The sequence below is a fragment of the Triticum urartu genome, chromosome 7 (genome assembly GCF_003073215.2).
Source record: "Triticum urartu cultivar G1812 chromosome 7, Tu2.1, whole genome shotgun sequence".
In the NCBI taxonomy this organism is placed as follows: Eukaryota; Viridiplantae; Streptophyta; class Magnoliopsida; order Poales; family Poaceae; genus Triticum; species Triticum urartu.
Genome location: NC_053028.1, coordinates 415,232,026 through 415,257,644, shown reverse-complemented (window position 1 = coordinate 415,257,644; position 25,619 = coordinate 415,232,026).

Sequence of the window (25,619 nt, the reverse complement as noted above, 5' to 3'; positions counted from 1 at the left end):
GGCTAGGTTTCTTGCACTTGTGACATGTTTTCTTCTTGTAGTCGTGAGCAGAAGCTTCATCATTCCTTGAGCTTGATCGGGAAGACTTTCTGAAGCCTTTCTTCTTGGTGAGTTTTTGGAACTTCTTCACAAGCATAGCAAGTTCTCTTCCAATGTCTTCAGGATCATCAGAACTGCTGTCAGATTCTTCTTCAGATGAGGAGACAGCTTTTGCCTTCAAGGCACGAGTTCGCCCATAGTTTGGACCGTAGATATCTCTTTTCTCAGAAAGCTGAAACTCATGTGTGTTGAGCCTCTCAAGTATGTCAGATGGATCGAGTGTCTTGAAATCAGGACGTTCTTGAATCATTAGGGCTAGGATGTCAAACGAACTATCAAGTGATCTCAGTAGTGTCTTGACGACTTCATGTTTGGTGATCTCAGTAGCGCCGAGGGCTTGAAGCTCATTTGTGATGTCAGTGAGTCGGTCAAAAGTGTGCTGGACATTCTCATTGTCATTTTGCTTGAAGCGGTTGAAGAGGTTGCGAAGGACACTGATTCTCTGATCTCTCTGGGTTGAAATGCCTTCATTGACCTTGGAGAGCCAGTCCCAGACCAGCTTAGATGTCTTCAAAGCACTCACACGGCCGTACTGTCCTTTGGTCAGGTGACCACAGATGATATTCTTGGCAGTATAGTCCAGTTGAACAAATTTCTTGACGTCACCACCAGTGACACCTTCTCCAGCCTTGGGAACGCCGTTTTCGATGACATACCATAGGTCGACATCAATGGCTTCAAGATGCATGCGCATCTTATTCTTCTAGTAGGGATATTCAGTTCCATCGAAGATGGGGCACGCAGCGGATTCTTTAATTATCCCTGCAGTCGACATAGCTAAAACTCCAGGTGGTTAAACCGAATCACACAGAACAAGGGAGCACCTTGCTCTGATACCTTGAAAGTGCGTTATATCGACTAGAGGGGGGGTGAATAGGCGAGTTTTATGAAAGTCTTCAAAATGTGGAAGTTATGAAGACAAACGACAGAAATAAACCTATTACCCTGCAGCGGAAGGTAGACTACACTAGGCAAGCCATAGTAAAGTATTCAATAGAGTGAAAGCATAATGACTAATAGTAGCAATGTAGTAAGGATCAGGTAGGAAGATATTATGAAGCCAAACAGAACACGCAGTCACTCAGTGAAGATAAAAGATAGTGCAATCATACAATGACTTCACAAGGAGTAACAGTACGTAAAGAGAAGGGAAGGATGAAACCAGTGACTCGTTGAAGACAATGATGTGATTGGACCAGTTCCAATTGCTGTGACAACTGTACGTCTGGTTGGGGCGGCTAGGTATTTAAACCTTAGGACACACAGTCCCGGACACCCAGTCCTGAACACGCAGCTCAGGACACCCAGTCCTCACCGTATTCCCCTTGAGCTAAGGTCACACAGACCTCGCCCAATCACTCTGGTAAGTCTTCAAGGTAGACTCCCAAACCTTCACAGACTTCGTTCACCGGCAATCCACAATGTCTCTTGGATGCTCAGAACGCGACGCCTAACCGGCTGGAGGATGCACAGTCCTCAAGTGTAATAAGTCTTCAGATCACACGACAAGAAGACATAAGTGATGCCCAATTCTCTCTGGCTCCGGGTGGTTAGGGCTTTATCCTCGCAAGGAATTCTCTCTCAAAGGCTTCGAGGTGGGTTGCTCTCAAACGACAAAAGCTGTACTCTCAATCTGAGCAGCCAACCATTTATGGTTGTGGGGGGTGGGCTATTTATAGCCACTTGGCAACCCGACCTGATTTGTCCGAAATGACCCTGGGTCACTAAGGAACTGACACGTGTTCCAACGGTCAGATTTCAAACTCACACGGCAACTTTACTTGGGCTACAAGCAAAGCTGACTTGTCCGACTCTTGACAAGATTCACTCTCATAGTCTTCACTCGAAGACATAGGTTTTTGGTTAGGCATCACTTCAGTCAGTCTGACTGGTTCTCTTGGACCCCACTTAACAGTACGGTGGTTCCTATGACTCAACACAAAAGAAAAAGAACTATGAAAGATCTAAGTCTTCGAGCTCCATAGGCTTCATGTGGTGTCTTCTCTTGTCATAGTCTTCAAATGTGAATATCTTCATAGACCACCTTTGACTTCAATGTCTTCATACATTTTTAGGGGTCATCTCTGGTAGGAAAACCGAATCAATGGGGGACTTCTACCTATGTTATCCTGCAATTCTCACAAACACATTAGTCCCTCAACTAGGTTTGTCGTCAATACTCCAAAACCAACTAGGGGTGGCACTAGATGCACTTACAGTAAGGAACTGCCATCTAGCTCTGCACTTGATTCACCTTCTGTTTTGAGTAAGCTTGCGACACCTACACCTGCTTCTCTATTCGTTCTGATATGTCGCATGTTATTGATGATGCCACTTCTGCTATGCATGATACTTATGATGAAACTACTTCTATGCTTGATACTACTGTGCCACTTGGTAAATTTCTTGGTGAACAACTTGCTAGAGCTAGAGAAATTGAAAATATTGAGTCTTATGATAGTGATGAAAGTGATGATGAAGAATCACTTGTTATTCCTAAGAGTTATGTTTTTGATCAAGAAGCTTCTTTAGCTATTTTAGCTTGCAAAAATAGAAATGAACTCAAAGGTTATTAGCTAAATGGAGTAAGCAATCTCTAAATGCTAGAATGAAACCTGACCCTGCTTTTGCTACTTCACCTATCTTTGTTACTGATAAGGATTATGAATTCTCTGTTGATCTTGATATAATTACTTTGGTTGAATCTGCTCCTTTTCATGGTTATGAATCTGAAACTGTTGTGGCACATCTTACTAAATTGAATGATATAGCCACCCTGTTCACTAAAGATGAGAGAACTTGTTACTTTTACATCCTTAAAATATTTCCGTTCTCATTAAAGGGTGATGCTAAGATATGGTTTCATTCTCTTGATCCTGGTTGTGTGTGTAGTCCCCAGGATATGATTTATTACTTCTCTGCTAAATATTTCACTGCTCATAAGAAACAAGCTACTTTAAGGGATATATATAATTTTGTGCAAATTGAAGAAGAGAGTCTCCCACAAGCTTGGGGGAGGCTTCTCCAATTACTTAATGCTTTGCCTGATCATCCTCTTAAGAAAAATGAAATACTTGATATCTTTTATAATGGACTAACCGATGCCTCCAGAGATTACCTGGATAGTTGTGTTGGTTCTGTTTTCAGGGAAAGAACACCGAATGAAGCTAAAATTCTATTGAATAATATGTTGACAAATGAAAACAATTGGACACCTCCGGAGCCAATTCCTGAGCCTATTCCTAAACCAACTCCGAAGAAGAGGGGTATTCTATTTCTCAGTCCTGAAGATATGCAAGACGCAGAGAAATCTATGAAAGAAAAAGGTATTAAAGCCGAAGATGTTAAGAATTTACCGCCTATTGAAGAAATACATGGTCTTAATTTACCGCCTGTTGAAGAAACATATAATCTTAATCCATTACCTATTGAAGAAACTCATGGTCTTGATAACCCGACACAGGTAGTAAAGGTAAATTCTCTCTATAGATATGATAAAGCTGAAATCCCATTTACTAAATTTGCTAGCCCATTCTTAGATGAGTTTCATAAATTTATGGCTAAGCAAGAAGATTTTAATGCTTATTTTGGTAGACAATTGAAATGCAATTCAAATATGGTTGAACACTTGGGTGATTATATGGCTAATGTTAAAGGTGAACTTAAACTTATTAGCAAACATGCTTCTATGGTTACCACTCAAGTAGAACAAGTACTTAAAGCTCAAAATGATTTGCTCAATGAATTGAATAGTAAAGATAATGATAATGCTATTAGAGTGGCTACTAGAACTGGTATAATGACTCAGGAACCTTTGTATCCTGAAGGCCACCCTAAGAGAATTGAGCAAGATTCTCAGAGAAATAATATAGATGTACCTAGTTCTTCTAAAAAGAAGAACAAGAAAAATGATGGGACTGTGCATGCTTCTAGTGAACCTATTACTGAAACACCTGAGAATCCAAATGATATTTCTATTTCTGATGTTGAAAATCAATCTGGTAATGAACCCGAAACTAGTGATAATGTTAATGATAATGTTCATAATGATGCTCAACCTAGTAATGATAATGACATAGAAATTGAATCTGTTGTTGATCTTGATAACCCACAATCAAAGAATCAATGTTATGATAAGAAAGACTTTGTTGCTAGGAAACATGGTAAAGAAAGAGAGCCTTGGGTTCAGAAACCCATGCCTTTTCCTCCCAAACCATCCAAGAAAAAGGATGATGAGGATTTTGAGTGCTTTGCTGAAATGATTAGACCTATCTTTTTGCGTATGCGATTAACTGATATGCTCAAAACCAATCCTTATGCTAAGTACATGAAAGATATTATTACAAATAAAAGAAAGATACCGGAAGATGAAATTTCAACCATGCTTGCTAATTATACTTTTAAGGGTGGAACACCAAAGAAACTTGGAGATCCCGATGTACCAACTATACCATGCTCCATTAAAAGAAACTATGTTAAAACTGCTTTATGTGATCTTGGAGCCGGTGTTAGTATTATGCCTCTCTCTTTATATCATAGACTTGATTTGAATAAGTTGACACCTACTGAAATATCATTGCAAATGGCTGATAAATCAACTGCTATACCTGTCGGTATTTGTAAGGATGTGCCTGTTGTAGTTGCAAACGTTACTATTTTAACGGACTTTGTTATTCTTGATATTCCCGAGGACGATAGTATGTCTATTATTCTTGGAAGACCCTTTTTGAATACTGTAGGGGCTATTATTGATTGCACTAAAGGCAATGTCACTTTTCATGTTAATGGTAATGAGCATACAGTACACTTTCCGAGGAAACAACCTCAAGTTCATAGTATCAACTCTATTGGAATAATTCCATCGATTATATTTGGAGGTTTTGAATTTCCTCTTCCTACTGTCAAGAAGAAATATGATATTCTTATTATTGGGGATGTGCATATCCCCATTGAGGTAACATAGTGTTATTTGAAATTTCTTTGGTTCCATGTTATTCGAAATGAGTTCGTTAACAAGACTTGATCAACCTTGTTAGTGGGTTCCTTTTGATGGTCATGAGATGGATGAAACTAGAAGGCACAACCTTCTATACCTCACTTTTACTTTCTGTTATTTATATTAAATAAAATAAAAATAAATATTTTTCTGTCTGCTAATTATCCGTGCAATATAAAAATACCTCGAAAATAAAAGTTCTCCAAATGCCCTGAAATTTAAATATGATTTTTTCCAGAATATTTGAGAATATTTGGCACTAAGAACACAGCAGGGGTGTGACGCTCCCAATTCAATCATACACTAATCATACACGCAAACGTGTATGATCAAGATCAGGGACTCACGGGAAGATATCACAACACAACTCTACAAATAAAATAAGTCATACAAGCATCATATTACAAGCCAGGGGCCTCAAAGGCTCAAATACAAGAACTCGATCATAGACGAGTCAGCGGAAGCAACAATATCTGAGTACAGACATAAGTTAAACAAGTTTGCCTTAAGAAGGCTAGCACAAACTGGGATACATATCGAAAGAGGCACAGGCCTCCTGCCTGGGATCCTCCTAAACTACTCCTGGTCGTTGTCAGCGGGCTGCACGTAGTAGTAGTAGTAGGCACCTCCAGTGTAGTAGTAGTCATCATCGACGGTGGCGTCTGGCTCCTGGGCTCCATCGTCTGGTTGCAGCAATCGGGTATAGGAAGGGGAAAAAAGGGGGAGTAAAGCAACCATGAGTACTCATCCAAAGTACTCACAAGCAAGGAGCTACACTACATATGTATGCATTGGTATCAAATGGAAAAGGCTATCATATGTGGACTGAACTGTAGAATGCCGGAATAAGAGGGGGATATCTAGTCCTATCGAAGACTACGCTTCTGGTAATCTCCATCTTGCAGCAGAAGAAGAGAGTAGATGGGTAAGTTCACCCAGTATCATTGCATAGCATAATCCTAACCGATGATCCTCCCTTCGTCGCCCTGTGAGAGAGCGATCACCGGTTGTATCTGGCACTTGGAAGGGTGTGTTTTATTAAGTATCCGGTTCTGTTGTCTTAAGGTCAAGGTACAACTCCGGTTTGTCCTTTTTACCGATGGACACGGCTATTCGAATAGATCAACTTCCCTGCAGGGGTGCACCACATTTCCCAACACGCTCGATCCCCTTTGTCCGGACACACTTTTCTGGGTCATGCCCGACCTCGGAAGATCAACACGTCGCAGCCCTACCTAGGCACAACAGAGAGGTCAGCACGCCGGTCTAAATCCTATGGCGCAGGGGTCTGGGTCCATCGCCCTTTGCACACTTGCATGTTGCGAACGCGGCTGGAGAGCAGACCTAGCAACCTCCATTACAAAGGAAGTTGCGTTACGCGGTCCAACCCGGCGTGCGTCGCTCAGTCGCTAACGTCACGAAAGCTTCGGCTGATACCACGACGTCGAGTGCCCATAACTGTCCCCGCGTAGATGGTTAGTGCGTATAGGCCAGTGGCCAGACTCAGATCAAATACCAAGATCTCGTTAAATGTGTTATTTTGATGTAACCGCAAACGCCGACCAGGGCCAGGCCCACCTCTCTCCTAGGTGGTCTCAACCTGCCCTATCGCTCCGCCTCAAAGTAACGGTCAGGGGCTGTCGGTAACTCAGGCCCACCACTACCTGGATGGAGCCACCTGCCCCTTCAGCCCCCACATCAGAATCACTTGTGGGTACTCAACGATCAGACCCGACTTTAGTCACCACCAGTAGCATGTATATATGTATAAGTATTGTAGCGACCCGACCTCAGATGGCCAAGTCTCTGTGCTTCAGTGTCATCCCTGGATCGGTAATGCTGACACACACAGTACTCGAAGGATTTATAACCGAGTGGCAATCACACACTTATTACATCGAATGTCTCAAAAAAGAACTTATTACAATAATATGGCTTATGTCCATCTAATACGATAACAGCGGAAGGCTTGGAAGATAAAGTGAGTCCATCAACTCCAACAGCATAGCTGAGCTGCATGGCAACGACCTAACGAACCTTACTCCTCGTCTGAAAAGTCTGCAACATAACACGTTGCAGCCCGAAAACGGGCCAGCACATGGAATATGCTGGCAAAGTAACACAGTAAAGCAGGAACAGAATAATGCTATCACTACATGCATATTTGGCTGGTGGAAAGCTCTATGGTTATAGTTTTTGCGAAAGGCCAATTTTTCCCTACAACAAAGGAATAGATTTTAATTTAACTATCATGGTAGTTGAAACATCATTGAGAAGGTTCCTCCAACTCAATCCCAATTAAAGTGATTAACATCCCAACAATATTATTTAAGAATGATGAGATACATGTGATAACCCAAATACTAGATACTCAAGAATTGTCCATAACCGGGGACACGGCTAACCATGATTAGATTATACACTCTGTAGAGGTTTGTGCACTTTTCCCCACAAGACTCGATCACCTCCGTTGGATTTCTCGCACTACAAGGTGTTTGAGAAATGGATGACCGAGACACAGTCTTTCAGAAACATTAACTCTCTACTCCGGATACACCATACCAAACCTACATCCCACTACCTGCTGATCTGCCTCTTCAAAAGCTTCACGTAACTTACTCAACTATGCTAGAGCCCATAATATCCTGTGGCTACACACGGAAGTTTCTAGCATGAATCGTCTCAGTTCCCTTTGAGCCTGGGTTGCGGTCCATAGGAAGATCACATGGTTACTCCGGGATTTCCAAAAATACAAGCAACACTGGGTACTCCAGGTGCCTCAATCCACCCAGATGTGTATTTAAGTTGCCACCTTAAGTTGAACCATTAATTAACAAACTCACATTTGTCATGGATTTCACTCAAACACAAACCACGTCTACGAGCATAGCATAGCAATATAAGCAACGCGTAGAAGTAACTCCCAAGGGTTTGAATGTAATAGGGTAATAGGTTCTACCACATCAACTACTTCCCAACCCACATGTTAATGACATCCTAATCATGAAATGTTTGAGGATTGGAACTAATGCATAAAAACTGGGTGATAAAAGGGATATGATCAAAGTGTTACTTGCCTTGCTGACGGTCTGCGAAACCTAGGGACTCGTAGTAGCAAGCTTCGCACTCCGGGTGTTCTATCGCAAATAAACAATAACATACATAAGCAACAAGCAAAGATGCACAAGCAAAACTCAAATAGAAGAGGTTGACCAGAAGGTTCAACTTAAGAACTCCGGTTCGCAAAAAGAATCAAATCAAACAAAGCAACAAAACTCAAACGGCGAAAGAAAAAAGCTTCGTTTACTAATCTGAACCTAGGTCAAATTTTACAGTAGCAAAAACTTATTTAAGTTGGTTAAACGGAAAGAGGGTTTCGAGACGAAACTCTAGGCGCTTGAATCGCCTAATTCCGACTAACGAGCGAAAAGATAAACAGAAACTAAGATCGGATCAGAAATCACGATCAGAAAACTCGCGGAATAAATCCGATAAAAGAAAACTGACGAACAGACTAACGAATGAGCGTTCGTTAGCTGCAACTAACAGGCGAAAACCGTTCGTTAAAACGAACGTATGAACGAACGTCCGCTAACTAGAAGAACCGAGAAAAATCGGCGATAAAAAAACCGAATGGTTCTAAAAAAACCAGCGGCTCGGATCCGGCGGCTACCTCCGGCTAGGGGCTCCGGCGAGGCGAGGTGGTGGGGCGGCGGCGACAAGCGGCGGTGGCAAGCGGCGGCGGCGGCTTAGCGGGCGGCGGCTGTTAGCGCGTGCGGCGGGGTTGGCGTGTGGGCGGCGGGGTTGGCGCGGGGCGGCGGTGGCTGTGGGGGGTGGGGGGCTCGGGCTGCACGTATATAAAGGGGCGGGGCGGCTTGGAGGATGAGCCAAGGCGGCGGCGGTGGAGTCCGGCTCGGACTCCTCGTCTGAGTCGGCGGCGGCGGCGCGCGCACGGGGAAGGCGGCGGCGACGGCGGCCTGGCTCGGCTGGGCCTTAGGCCCAGTCGGGCGCGGGAGCATTTTTTTAAAATAATTTCGCCGACTGAAATAAAATCCTAGAAAAATAAATAAAAATCTAAAAATTCCAAAATAAATTTTCACCGTCTAAATAAAATATTTAGAAGGAGATGAACATTTTCTTGGCCCTAAAATGCAATTTTGAAAACGTGCAATTTTTCTAATGCAAACAAAATTGCAATAAAATCCAAATAAAACAAATATTTGATTTTAATATTTTTCCTCCAATATTTCAATTATCTTGGAGAAGTCATATTATCTCTTCTCATATATTTTGATATGAAATATTTTCAGAGAGAAAAATAATTAAAACCAAAATCCTCGTTTCATAATTTGATAAAATCAAATTTGAAAACCGGGAAAAATCCCCAACTCTCTCCGAGGGTCCTTGAGTTGCTTAGGATTTCGAGGATCGCGAGACGGAAAGCAAATAGAATATGATATGCATGGATGACTATGTATAACATTCCAAATTGAAAATTTGGGATGTTACAAACCTACCCCCTTTAAGATGAATCTCGCCCTCGAGATTCGGGTTGGCTAGAAAATAGGTGCGGGTGGTCTTTGCGAAGATCATCCTCTCGTTCCTAGGTGGCTTCGTCCTCGGTATGGTGGCTCCACTAAACTTTGCAAAACTTGATAACCTTACTGCGAGTGACTCTGCTGGCAAACTCAAGAATCTTTACTGGCTTCTCCTTGTAAGTCAAATCACTGTCCAACTGAATTTCCTCCAAGGGTACTGTATCTCTTAACGGTATATCGGCCATCTCAGCATGACACTTCTTCAGCTGTGAAACGTGAAACACATCATGAACTCCTGACAATCCCTCGGGTAATTCCAACTTGTAGGCAACTTCTCCCATCTGTTCCAAAACACGATACGGTCCTACAAATCTCGGAGCTAATTTCTCCTTAACTCCAAAACATTTCACTCCTCGCAAGGGAGATACTTGCAGATATACTCTATCTCCAATTTCATAGGTTACTTCTTTGCGTTTTGAGTCCGCATAACTCTTCTGCCTAGACTGAGCAATCTTCAATCTATCACGAATCAATTTATCCTTCTCCTCAGACTCCTTGATCAAGTCTGGTCCAATCAACTGTCGGTCTCCTACCTCATCCCACATCAAGGGCGTTCTGCACCTTCGTCCATACAGGGCTTCAAACGGTGCCATCTTCAAACTGTCTTGGTAGCTATTGTTGTACGAGAACTCTGCGTAAGGCAAATTTTCATCCCAACTAGATCCATAATCTAGCGCACAGGCTCTCAACATGTCCTCCAAAATTTGCTTCACTCTCTCGGTCTGCCTGTCTGTCTGTGAGTGAAAAGTTGTACTGAACTCTAACCTCGTCCCCAATGTCTGGTGTAATTGATGACAAAACTTTGAAGTAAACTGTTTTCCTCTATCTGATACGATGGTCCTCGGAACTCCATGCAGACATACGATCCTGGACATATAAATCTTGGCCAACTTTGCACTGGTATAAGTGGTTTTCACTGGGATAAACTGAGCCACTTTGGTCAAGCGATCAACTACTACCCATATGGAATCATATCCTGCTTTAGTCCTGGGCAATCCGGTGATAAAATCCATGCCAAGTTTATCCCACTTCCATTCGAGTATCGGCATAGGCTGTAATAATCCTGCTGGCTTCTAATGTTCTGCTTTCACTCGCTGACATACATCACATACGGCTACATACTCGGCAATATCCTTCTTCATACCGGTCCACCAGAAACGTTCCTTCAAATCCAGATACATCTTGGTGTTTCCGGGGTGTATCGAGTATGGTGAGTCATGAGCCTCTTGAAGTATTAACATTCTGATCTCCTGGTTATTGAGCACATAAACTCGGTCCTCAAACCATAGGGTATCGTGCTCATCTTCATGAAAACCTTTGGACTTTCCTTTGCTCATCTTATTCTTTATCTCGGCAATCTCCTTGTCATCCAGCTTCCCGAATCTTGTCCAGCAATGTCGACTGGACCTCCATTGTTGCAACGAATCCTCTAGGAACAATCTCCAATCGAAGTTCCATGATATTCTCTACTAACTCCTTCGGCAATCCCATACTTTCAAGGATATTAGCATAACTCTACCTTCTCAAGGCGTCTGCTACAACATTGGCCTTTCCTGGGTGATAGTGTGGCTTCATATCATAATCCTTTATAAGCTCCAACCATCTCCTATGTCTAAGGTTCAGTTCCTTCTGGGTGAAGATGTACTTCAAACTCTTATGGTCCGTGTATACATCACATCGGTTTCCAGTGAGGTAATGCCTCTAGGTCTTCAATGCATGCACTACGGCTGCTAACTCCAAATCATGTGTGGCATAGTTCAACTCATGAGGTTTTAGTTGTCGTGAGGCATACGAAACAACTCTTCCATCCTGCATAAGTACACATCCAAGTCCTAAGCGAGAGGCGTCGCAATACACTTGGAATTCCTTATGTATATCCGGCAGTGTTAGCACTGGTGCTGTAGTCAACCGTTCCTTCAACTCCTGGAAACTTGCCTCCCAATCTTCTGTCCATTTAAACTTAGTATCCTTCTTTAATAGTTCAGTCATTGGCTTCACAATCTTGGAAAAGTTCTCAATGACTCTCCGATAGTAACCTGCGAGTCCAAGGAAACTGCGGATCTCGCTAACTGAGGTGGGTGCCAACCATTTAGTGACTGACTGAATTTTGCTGGGCTCTACTGCTATACCTTCTCCCGATATAACATGTCCAAGGAACCCGACTTCCTTCAACCAAAACTCGCATTTGCTAAACTTAGCATACAACTGGTGTTCCCTGAGTTTCTTGAGAACTAAGCGCAAATGCTCCTTGTGCTCCTCCTCATTCTTTGAGTATACCATAATATCATCAATAAACACCACAACAAACTTGTCCAAATACTCCATGAACACCTTGTTCATCATGCTCATGAAATAAGCAGGGGCATTAGTCAGTCCAAATGACATGACCGTGTACTCGTATAATCCATACCGCGTCGTGAACGCTGTCTTTGGTATATCCTTCTCACGTATCTTCAACTGATGGATCCTGATCGCAGATCGATCTTCGAAAACACCTTAGCTCCTTGCAACTGATCAAATAGATCGTTGATCATCGGCAGTGGGTACTTGTTCTTAATCGTCACCTCATTCAAGGCTCGATAATCAACAACCATCCTTAGGGATTTGTCCTTCTTCTCAACCAAAAGCACATGGGCTCCCCAAGGTGATGAACTTCTTCGAATGTATCCTTTTTCCAATAACTCCATGATATGTTTCTTGATTTCCTCCAGATCATTTGCAGGCATCCGATAGGGTCTCTTGGATATTGGTCCTGTTCCTGGCAACAACTCTATCAAAAACTCAATGTCTCTATCCGATGGCATGCCTGGTAACTCCTCGGGAAAAACATTCGGATAATCCTTCACTACAGGCACTTCCTCCTGAACAACTCCTGTAAGGGAATTCACTTGGCTCCTCCTAGGCACATGCCTAGACACATACTTAATCCTTTTTCCCTCTGGGGTGGTAAGATAAATCGACTTACTAGCACAGTCAATACTCCCTCCAAACTTTGACATCCAGTCCATACCTAATATCACATCCAATCCTAGTGACTCCAAGATAATTAGGTCGGACAGAAAAACATGTGCCCCAATGGTTAAGGGTACCTGGTCGCACCATCGGCTAGCCATGTATTCTGCTCCGGGTGAGCTTACTAACAGAGGGGTCCTAAAGGTTTGGGTTGGTAGTTTAAACTTATCCACAAATCCCCTTGATATGTATGAATGCGATGCACCAGTATCGAAAAGAACAAGAGCGGTAAATGACTTAACCAAAAATTTACCTATTACCGCGTCCGGCTGCTCTTCAACCTCCTCCACGTTAACGTGGTTCACTTGTCCTTTGTTGAATGGATTGGGTTTCTTCCCAGCGCTCCCATTTCTGTTTCCATTCTTTCCTTCAGGGCACTCTGTGGTGTAGTGTCCAGTCTTCCCACACTTGAAGCAAGTAACGTGACTTAGATCTCTTTTGGCGGGTGTGGCTGGATTGGGGCGGTTCTGATTATTGTTGGTTCCGTTCCCATTCCCATTCTTAGAACCATTGTGGTTAAGCGATCCTCCTCCAGTGTGGTTGTGACCTCCATGGTTATGAACAAGTCCTCCCGAATTCGGGGTTAGGCGTGGCTTCTGCTGTGCTCCTGAGTTATACTTCCCTTGTCCATACTTTCTCTTGCGGCTCTCAATCTGCTGCTGCTTCCCTTCAATCATAAGAGCCTTATCTACCAACTCCTGGTAGTTGTTGAAGGTTGCTACCATCAACTGCATGCTCATCTCATCGTTCAGCCCTTCCATAAACTTCTCCTACTTCGCGGCATCTATGGCCACATCATCAGGGGCATAGCGTGATAACTTGCTAAAAGCATCCATGTACTGAGCCATAGTACGGTTCCCCTGGCGTAGGTTGCGGAACTCCCGCTTCTTCATCTGCATAGCTCCAATTGAGACATGGGCCGTGCGGAAAGCTTGCTGAAATTGGTCCCAAGTGACGTTGCCTATGGGGAAAGTGGCTGTGTAATTATCCCACCATGAGGCTGCAGGTTCATCCAATTGATGTGCGGCAAAGCGCACGCTCTCAGCATCTGTGCAACCTGCAGTGGTTAACTCCCTTCCAATACGGTGTAGCCAATCATCAGCAACTATTGGCTCGATGCTACTGGAAAACACCGACGGTTGTAACCTTAGAAAACAAGCTAGGTTTTCCACTGGCGGCGGGTTGTTGTTGTTGTTGTTGTTGTTGTTGTTGTTGTTGTTGTTATTGTTGTTGTTGTTTCCCTGGTTCTGAACTAGCAATTTCATCAAAGTATTCTGCTGCTGGATCAACTGGGTGAGCTCCGGTGGGAAAGCAAAACCGGTGTCACCTCTCGGAGGCATCTGATGGGTTTAGATGGAAGAGATCAGAATAGAAAAGGGGTCTAATGGGAAAACACTACCCATATGCACATGAGACAAACACAAAAATTTCACTCAATCAATCAAGCAAGGGAATACAAATGGTCTAGGACTATCGCAAAGTGCTCATCTACTACTAATTACATGGGGAAATACTACTAATATTTGGTGGTCATCTAGAAATTTTGATCGGTGGAAGACTCCATGATGTCTGCTCCAGCTTCGTCTTCAAAGTCATCATCACTAGGATAGGAATCGGTGTCGCCGATGATGATGTAGTCCTCGGGGCGTATCTCCTTGGTTTCTTCTTCTTCTTATATTGGTGCCGGTCCTCCCATGAATACTCCGATCTTCTTGACTAGGTCGTCATTCTTCTCCAATAGTGTCTTGACTTCCTCCTCATATCCATCGCGTGTAAACTTGAGTTCTTCCTCCAGCTCGATGATTCTAGTCTTCGCCTTTTTCAAGTCCATCATGTCCGCCCACATCTGGTTCTCCTGACGTTGAATGTGCTGGTTTAACTCCTAGATGAAAGTTGCAATGGATCTATCCTTCCTGGTGCTGATTACTTCCCATTGCTCGTCTCGGCGCCCACATATTTGGTAGATAGTGTCCTTAAGCTCCATGCTGTAGACCTCTCCAATGCGTCCCATGGTAATGTGGGCTGCCATGCTCTTGCCTAGACTCCAGGTGGGTGCTTCAAAAGAAAACTCTATGGGTTTAGAAGTTGGCGAGAACATCCTTCCTGGAACTTGTACTTGAACCATCCAGCGCTCCTCTTCAGGTAAAGTGGCGTTGTACGTTCCGGTGAAGCTTGGTATTCCAATGTTCAAGTACCTAGTGACTTCCTTCAAGTGGCGTCCAAAAGGTGTGTCTTCATCTGGTTGCACAAACTTGTTCTTCATCTCCGCCATCCTAAAGAGTAGAAAATGGAGAGAAGTCAGAAATGAGTAGAGAAGTGTGACCTAGGGTTTATCTTAGTGGTCGTGTCCTACACTCAGCGTGTGCTCTAATACCATCTTGTAGCGACCCGACCTCAGAAGGCCAAGTCTCTTTGCTTCAGTGTCATCCCTTGATCGGTAATGCTGACACACACAGTACTCGAAGGATTTATAACAGAGTGGCAATCACACACTTATTACATCGAATGTCTCAAAAGAGAACTTATTACAATAATATGGCTTAAGGCCATCTAATACGATAATAGCGGAAGGCTTGGAAGATAAAGTGAGTCCATTAACTCCAACGGCATAGCTGAGCTGCACGGCAACGACCTAACGAACCTTACTCCTCATCTGAAAAGTCTGCAACATAACACGTTGCAGCCCGAAAACGGGCCAGCACATGGAATATGCTGGCAAAGTAACACAGTAGAGCAGGAACAGAATAATGCTATCACTACAAGCATATTTGGCTGGTGGAAAGCTCTATGGTTATAGTTTTTGTGAAAAGCCAATTTTTCCCTACAACAAAGGAATAGATTTTAATTTAACTATCATGGTAGTTGAAACATCATTGAGAAGGTGCCTCCAACTCAATCCCAATTAAAGTGATTAACATCCCAACAATATTATTTAAGAATGATGAGATACATGTGATAACCCAAATACTAGATACTCAAGAATTGTCCATATCTGGGGACACGGCTAACCATGATTAGATTATACACTCTGCAGAGGTTTGTGCACTTTTCCCCACAAGACTCGATCGCCTCCGTTGGATTTCTCGCACTACAAGGTGTTTGAGAAACGGATGACCGAGACACAGTCTTTCAGAAACATTAACTCTCTACTCCGGACAGACCATACCAAACCTACATACCACTACCTGCTGATCTGCCTCTTCAAGAGCTTCACATAACTTAGTCAACTATGCTAGAGCCCATAATAGCCTGTGGCTGCACACGGAAGTTTCTAGCATGAATCATCTCAGTTCCCTTTGAGCCTGGGTGGCGGTCCATAAGAAGATCACACGGTTACTCCGGAATTTCCAAAAATACAGGCAACACTGGGTACTCCAGGTGCCTCAATCCACCCAGATGTGTATTTAAGTTGCCACCTTAAGTTGAACCATTAATTAACAAACTCACATATGTCATGGATTTCACTCAAACCCAAACCACGTCTACGAGCATAGCATAGCAATATAAGCAACGCATAGAAGTAACTCCCAAGGGTTTGAATGTAATAGGGTAATAGGTTCTACCTCATCAACTACTTCCCAACCCACATGTTAATGACATCCTAATCATGCAATGTTTGAGGATTGGAACTAATGCATAAAAACTGGGTGATAAAAGGGATATGATCAAAGTGTTACTTGCCTTGCTGACGGTCTGCGAAACCTAGGGATTCATAGTAGCATGCTTCGCACTCCGGGTGTTCTATCGCAAACAAAAAATAACATACATAAGCAACAAGCAAAGATGCGCAAGAAAAACTCAAATAAAAGAGGTTGACCAGAAGGTTCAACTTAAGAACTCCGGTTCTCAAAAAAATCAAATCAAACGGAGCAACGAAACTCAAACGGCGAAAGAAAGAAGCTTCGTTTACTAATCTGAACCTAGGTCAAATTTTACAGTAGCAAAAACTTATTTAAGTTGGTTAAACGGAAAGAGGGTTTCGAGACGAAACTCTAGGCGCTTGAATCGCCTGATTCTGACTAACAAGCGAAAAGATAAACAGAAACTAAGATCGGATCAGAAATCGCGATCAGAAAACTCGCAGAATAAATCCGATAAAAGAAAACTGACGAACAGACTAACGAACGAGCGTTCGTTAGCTGTAACTAACGGGAGAAAACCATTCGTTAAAACGAACGTACGGACGAACGTTCACTAACTTGAAGAACCGAGAAAAATCGGCGATCCGAAAAATACGAATCTAGGGTTTTCTAAAAAAACGAACGGTTCTAAAAAAACCGGCGGCTCGGATCCAGCAGCTACCTCCGGCTGAAGGAAATATGCCCTAGAGGCAATAATAATGTTATTATTTTATTTCCTTATATCATGATAAATGTTTATTATTCATGCTAGAATTGTATTATCCGAAAACATAATACTTGTGTGAATACATAGAGAAACTAAACGTCACTAGTATGCCTCTACTTGACTAGCTCGTTAATCAAAGATGGTTATGTTTCCTAACCATAGACATGTGTTGTCATTTGATTAACGGGATCACATTATAAAGAGAATGATGTGATTGACATGACCCATTCCATTAGCTTAGCACCCGATCGTTTAGTATGTTGCTATTGCTTTCTTCATGACTTATACATGTTCCTATGACTATGATATTATGCAACTCCCATTTTCCAGAGGAACACTTTGTGTGCTACCAAACGTCACAACGTAACTGGGTGATTATAAAGGAGCTCTACAGGTGTCTCCAAAGGTAAATGTTGGGTTGGCATATTTCGAGATTAGGATTTGTCCCTCCGATTGTCGGAGAGGTATCTCTGGGCCCTCTTGGTAAAGCACATCACATAAGCCTTGCAAGCATTGCAACTAATAAGTTAGTTGCGAGATAATGTATTACGAAACGAGTAAAGAGACTTGCCGGTAACGAGATTGAACTAGGTATTGAGATACCGACGATCGAACCTCGGGCAAGTAACATACCGATGACAAACGGAACAACGTTTGTTGTTATGTGGTCTGACCGATAAAGATCTCATAGAATATGTGGGAGCCAATATGAGCATCTAGGTTCCGCTATTGGTTATTGACCGGAGACGTGTCTCGGTCATGTCTACATTGTTCTCGAACCCGTAGGGTCCGCACGCTTAAGGTTTCGATGACAGTTATATTATGAGTTTATGAGTTTTGATGTACTGAAGTTAGTTCGGAGTCCCGGATGTGTTCACGGACATGACGAGGAGTCTCGAAATGGTCGAGACATAAAGATTGATATATTGGACGGCTATATTCGGACACCGGAAGTGTTTCGGGTGATTTTGGAGAAAACCAGAGTGCCGGAGGGTTACCGGAACCCCCCCCCCCCTGGAGAAGTAATGGGCCTTATGGGCCCTAGTGGAGAGAGAGATAGGGGCGGCCAGGGTGGGCCGCGCACCCCCTCCCCCTCTGGTCCGAATTGGACTAGGAGAGGGGGGGCGGCGCCCCCCTTTCCTTCTCCCTCTCCCCCTTCCTTTCCCCCTCCTAGTAGGAGTAGGAAAGAGGGGAGTCCTACTCCTACTAGGAGGAGGACTCCTCCTTGGCGCGCCCTAGGGCTGGCAGGCCTCCTCCCCTTGCTCCTTTATATACGGGGGCAGGGGGCACCCCTAGACACATAAGTTGATCCACGTGATCGTTTTCTTAGCCGTGTGTGGTGCCCCCTTCCACCATAATCCTCGATAATATTGTAGCAGTGCTTAGGCGAAGCCCTACGACGGTAGAACATCAAGATCGTCACCACGCCGTCGTGCTGACGGAACTCTTCCCCGACACTTTGCTGGATCAGAGTCCAGGGGTCGTCATCGAGTTGAACGTGTGCTAAAACTCGGAGGTGTCGTAGTTTCGGTGCTTGATCGGTCGGGCCATGAAGACGTACGACTACATCAACCGCGTTGTTATAACGCTTCCGCTGTCGGTCTATGAGGGTACGTAGATCACACTCTCCCCTCTCGTTGCTATGCATCACCATGATCTTGCGTGTGCATAGGAAAATTTTGAAATTACTACGTTCCCCAACAGTGGCATCCGAGCCAGGTTTTATGTGTTGATGTTATATGCACGAGTAGAACACAAGTGAGTTGTGGGTGATATAAGTCATACTGCTTACCAGCATGTCATACTTTGGTTCGACGGTATTGTTGGATGAAGGTATTGTTGGATGAAGCGGCCCGGACCGACATTACGCGTACGCTTACGCGAGACTGGTTCTACCGATGTGCTTTGCACACAGGTGGCTGGCGGGTGTCAGTTTCTCCAACTTTAGTTGAACCGAGTGTGGCTACGCCCGGTCCTTGCGAAGGTTAAAACAGCACCAACTTGAGAAACTATCGTTGTGGTTTTGATGCGTAGGTAAGATTGGTTCTTGCTTAAGCCCATAGCAGCCACGTAAAACTTGCAACAACAAAGTAGAAGACGTCTAACTTGTTTTTGCAGGGCATGTTGTGATGTGATATGGTCAAGACATGATGCTAAATTTTATTGTATGAGATGATCATGTTTTATAACCGAGTTATCGGCAACTGGTAGGAGCCATATGGTTGTCGCTTTATTGTATGCAATGCAATTGCGCTGTAATGCTTTACTTTATCACTAAGCGGTAGCGATAGTCGTGGAAGCATAAGATTGGCGAGACGACAACGATGCTACGATGGTGATGATGGTGATCATGACGGTGCTTCGAAGATGGAGATCACAAGCACAAGATGATGATGGCCATATCATATCACTTATATTGATTGCATGTGATGTTTATCTTTTATGCATCTTATCTTGCTTTGATTGACGGTAGCATTTTAAGATGATCTCTCACAAATTATCAAGAAGTGTTCTCCCCGAGTATGCACCATTGCGAAAGTTCTTCGTGCTGAGACACCACGTGATGATCGGGTGTGATAGGCTCTATGTTCAAATACAATGGGTGCAAAACAGTTGCACACGCGGAATACTCGGGTTATACTTGACGAGCCAACCATATACAGATATGGCCTCGGAACACGGAGACCGAAAGGTCAAGCGTGAATCATATAGTAGATATGATCAACATAGTGATGTTCACCAATGAAACTACTCCATCTCACGTGATGATCGGACATGGTTTAGTTGATTTGGATCACGTGATCACTTAGAGGATTAGAGGGATGTCTATCTAAGTGGGAGTTCTTTAGTAATATGATTAATTGAACTTAAATTTTATCATGAACTTAGTACCTGATAGTATCTTGCTTCTTTATGTTTGATTGTAGATAGATGGCCCGTGTTGTTGTTCCGTTGAATTTTAATGCGTTCCTTAAGAAAGCAAAGTTGAAAGATGATGGTAGCAATTACACGGACTGGGTCCGTAACTTGAGGATTATCCTCATCGCTGCACAGAAGAATTACGTCCTGGAAGCACCGCTGGGTGCCAGGCCTGCTGCTGGAGCAACACCAGATGTTATGAACGTCTGGCAGAGCAAAGCTGATGACTACTCGATAGTTCAGTGTGCCATGCTTTACGGCTTAGAATCGGGACTTCAACGACGTTTTGAACGTCATGGAGCATATGAGATGTTCCAGGAGTTGAAGTTAATATTTCAAGCAAATGCCCGGATTGAGAGATATGAAGTCTCCAATAAGTTCTATAGCTGCAAGATGGAGGAGAATAGTTCTGTCAGTGAGCATATACTCAAAATGTCTGGGGTATAATAATCACTTGATTCAATTGGGAGTTAATCTTTCAGATGATCGCGTCATTGACAAAATTCTCCAATCACTGCCACCTAGCTACAAGAGCTTTGTGATGAACTATAATATGCAAGGGATGAATAAGACTATTCACAATCTCTTCGCAATGCTGAAAGCTGCGGAGGTAGAAATCAAGAAGGAGCATCAAGTGTTGATGGTCAACAAGACCACTAGTTTCAAGAAAAAGGGAAAAGGGAAGAAGAAGGGGAACTTCAAAAAGAACAGCAAGCAAGTTGCTGCTCAAGAGAAGAAACCCAAATCTGGACCTAAGACTGAAACTGAGTGCTTCTACTGCAAGCAGACTGGTCACTGGAAGTGGAACTGCCCCAAGTATTTGGTGGATAAGAAGGATGGCAAGGTGAACAAAGGTATATGCGATATACATGTTATTGATGTGTACCTTACTAATGCTCGCAGTAGCACCTGGGTATTTGATACTAGTTCTGTTGCTAACATTTGCAACTCGAAACAGGGACTACGGATTAAGCGAAGATTGGCTAAGGACGAGGTGACGATGCGCATGGGAAATGGTTCCAAAGTCGATGTGATCGCGGTCGGCACGCTACCTCTACATCTACCTTCGGGATTAGTATTAGACCTAAATAATTGTTATTTGGTGCCAGCGTTGAGCATGAACATTATATCTGGATCTTGTTTGATGCGAGACGGTTATTCATTTAAATCAGAGAATAATGGTTGTTCTATTTTTATGAGTAAAATCTTTTATGGTCATGCACCCATGAAGAATGGTCTATTCTTATTAAATCTCAGTAGTAGTGACACACATATTCATAATGTTGAAGCCAAAAGATGCAGAGTTGATAATGATAGTGCAACAATGACCAGTCAATAGGTCAACAATGACCAGTCAAACTGGCAGGTGGGGACCACCTGTCAGTGACACATGTATTTAACAGGTATTTATTTTAAAATTTCTATAATTAGTTGGCAGGGGCCACATGTCATCCTTTAGTTTATTAATAGGTTAGTTTTTAAAGCAGGTTTAGTTTAGCGGGTGGGCCCCCGGCGTCAGTGAATATTTATGCGAGGTTAGTGACTATTGACAGCCACATCACCGGATTAGCACCGGCGACGAGCTACAAAATGGCAACGGCATAGGATCTCACCGGAAACGGCGTACGGGGAGTCGTTCGTGGCGCGGATGGGTCCATTCGATCACCTACGTGACGGCGCATCGCATAGTGGTGGTGGCACAGCCGGGGTGGTCGGTGTCGAGCGATACGACGGCGGCCGACGGCAACAGAAGGCGGGCGAGACGGGAAGCAGCGGGCCAGGGCGCGCGTGCGTCCGCGAGGCCCGGTGTGACTGAGTGCGTGCACGCGCGTGGTCCAGGGACGGGTAAGTGCGGCTCGGCAGTGGTGACCGGGCGAAGAAAGGGAGCAGGTCGAGAGGGTTCCTCACCCACGCAGCAGGGGAACGGGCGGCGTGGCTCGAAGAAGCGGCACGAGGAGGGGACGAGGATGCCGCAATCCGGCTTGGAGGCGGTGCCGGCGAGGTAGCGGGCGAACTCATGGTGGCGGCGTCGAGCGGCGATGGGGTGGGGGCGTCGAGCGTTGGGCGCCTGGTCGGGGACGAGGTGAGGATGGGGTGGCGGCTCCGTTCTCGGGGGAAGCGGCGAGCAGCGGGGCAGCATACACGGGCGGCGTGAGCGGTTCCCTGCGAGCCGGCGCGGCCAACGCGGGCAGGGAGCGCGGCCATGGGGTGAGGTAGGGTGCCGACGATGTGGCCCGAGGCGAGGGCGTGTGCGGGAGGGGGGTTTAGGGGACGCGAGCGACGGGTCGAGGCGGCAGGAGGGGCGACGGGGCAACTCCGGTGAGCCGCCGAGGCACGAGGCCGAACATCCCCGATCCCGATCTGGATCGGGGAGAGAGAGCGAGGAGTGGGGGGAGGAAGTGGGGACGTGGGCTAGGGTTAGTGGGGGGTTATAGGGGAGTGGGGTTGGCCTAGGCCGGTTGGTTCGGCGGCCTGGAGGCCTATTGGGCCGAATGGCCCAAGAGGAGGGGGGCCTTTTGTCTTTTGTTTTAGTTTTGATTTTTCTTCTTTTCCCTTTTCTATATTTTCTATTTTCAAAAATGTTTAGCACCTAATTGATTTTTATAAGATATGGGAGCTAGCTCATGAATTGTAGTGCATTAGATCCTAGCACCAAAAACTAGTTTGGGTGAAATTCTATTTCATATTAGAATTAGATTAATTAAAAGGTTATTAAGTAATGTTTTTAGCCAATGTTTGAGGTTGTTTAAGTCACTTAACTAATTCATTTAATGTTAGTTACAATTTTATAATTGCCTCTGATTTATCTTCTATTTATTGAACATTTTAGTTTTAGTATTTGAAAACTTTTACTGTTTGCTTGAATTTGAATTTTGAATTTGAATCGGTTTCGAACTAACGCGAGGTTAGCAATAATAACCGAGATGGCATGGCATCATTAATGTGGGATTAATGTAGCTTAATTATCCGGGCATCACAAGGGGGGCCAACCATCTGCCCACGAGGGTGGAGGGCGCGCCCTACCGCCCTGGGCGCGCCCCCTGCCTCGTGGGCCCACGCTGGCCCTCCTCCACTTATCCTTTCACCCATACACTCCTTCTTCCTCCCCCCAAACACGAATATCTAGCTCAAGCACGAGTTCTAGCTCACTTTGCTGCCATTTTCGATCTCCTTGCTCAAAGCACCTCTCACAAAACTGCTTGGGGAGATTGTTCCTTGGTATGTGAGTACTCCATTGGTCCAATTAGTTTTTGTTCTAGTGCTTTATTCATCTCTATTTCAAAACCGAGCTCTGGCACCTCTACAAATCCCTGCTTCCCTCTACGAAGGGCCTGTCTATTTACTTTTATGCTGAGTCATCATGCTCTTATTAAAAAGCACCAGTTGGAGAGCACCGCTGTCATTTGCATTGATTACTGTTAGTTTACATTGAGTATGACTTGACTGGATCTCTTTTACCATGAATTACAATGTCTAGTCTGTCCTTGGTCTTTAAAGGTGCTCTCCATTTATGTTTTGCGGTCTCGGAAAGGGCTAGCGAGATACCACCTTGTTATATTATATTATGATTGTTTTGAGAAAGTGTTGTCATCCGAGATTTATTATTATTGCTTGCTAGTTGATTATCCTATTGATATGAGTAAACTTGAGACCTATGCGTTATTGCGAATGTGGTTAGTTATAATCTTTGCTGAAAACTTGAATGCTGGCTTTACATATTTACAACAACAAGAGCAAACAGAGTTTGTAAAAGTTTTTCTTTATCACTTTCAGTTTATCAATTGAATTGCTTGAGGACAAGCAAAGGTTTAAGCTTGGGGGAGTTGATACGTCTCCGTCGTATCTACTTTTCCAAACACCTTTGCCCTTGTTTTCGACTCTAACTTGCATGACTTGAATGGAACTAACCCGGACTGACGCTGTTTTCAGAAGAATTACCATGGTGTTATTTATGTGCAGAAACAAACGTTCTCGGAATGACCTGAAACTTAACGGAGAAACTTTTCAGAAAATATGAAAAATACCTGCAAAAGATGAAGGCCAGTGGGCCCACCACCTGTCCACGAGGGTGGGGGCGCGCCCCCTACCTCGTGGGCCCCCTGTTGCCTCTCCGACTCCAACTCCAACTCCATATATTGTGTTTCGGGGAGAGAAAAATCAGAGAGAAGAAATTATCGCATTTTACGATACGGAGCCGCCGCCAAGCCCTAAAACTCTTGGGAGGGCTGATCTGGAGTCCGTTCGGGGCTCCGGAGAGGGGAATCCGTCGCCATCATCATCATCAACCATCCTCCATCACCAATTTCATGATGCTCACCGCCGTTCGTGAGTAATTCCATCATAGGCTTGCTGGACGGTGATGGGTTGGATGGGATCTATCATGTAATCGAGTTAGTTTTGTTAGGGTTTGATCCCTAGTATCCACCATGTTCTGAGATTGATGTTGCTATGACTTTGCTATGCTTAATGCTTGTCACTAGGCCCTAGTGCCATGATTTCAGATCTGAACCTATTATGTTTTCATCAATATATGAGAGTTCTTGATCCTATCTTGCAAGTCTATAGTCACCTATTATGTGTTATGATCCGTTAACCCCGAAGTGACAATAATCGGGATACTTACCGGTGATGATCGTAGTTTGAGGAGTTCATGTATTCACTATGTGTTAATGCTTTGTTCCGGTTCTCTATTAAAAGGAGGCCTTAATATCCCTTAGTTTCCGTTAGGACCCCGCTGCCACGGGAGGGTAGGACAAAAGATGTCATGTAAGTTCTTTTCCATAAGCACGTATGACTATATTCGGAATACATGCCTACATTACATTGACGAACTAGAGCTAGTTCTGTGTCACCCTAGGTTATGACTGTTACATGATGAACTGCATCCGGCATAATTCTCCATCACTGATCCATTACCTACGAGCTTTCCATATATTGTTCTTCGCTTATTTACTTTCCCATTGCTATTTCTATCATCACTACAAAATACCAAAAACATTACTTTTACTACTGTTACCTTTTTGCTACTGTTACCACTACTATCATATTACCTTCCTACTAAACACTTTGCTACAAATATTAAGTTTCCAGGTGTGGTTGAATTGACAACTCAGCTGCTAATACTTGAGAATATTCTTTGGATCCCCTTGTGTCGAATCAATAAATTTGGGTTGAATACTCTACCCACGAAAACTGTTGCGATCCTCTATACTTGTGGGTTATCAGCACCAGGGAGGATCTTCAACATAACCAGGTTCCTAATCACAAATCTCATCTCCTCGCAATTTACATTATTCGCCATTTGCCTCTCGTTTTCCTCTCCCCCACTTCACAAAAAAAATCCGTGTTATTTGCCCCTCTTGTTCCGTTCGCCGTTTTCTTGTCAGATTTGTTTTTGAGTGCAATCTTGTTGTGTGGTCATCATGACTCAAGAGAACACCAAGTTATGTGATTTCTCAAATACCAACAACAATGGTTTTATTGGCACTCCGTTTTCTCCTCCCGCCACTAGTGCGGAGACTTGTGATATTAATATTGCTTTGCTGAATCTTGTTATGAAAGTCCAATTTTCCGGTACTCCTAATGAGGATATAGCGTCCCATCTTAATACCTTCATGGAATTATGCAATATGCAAAAGAAAAAGATG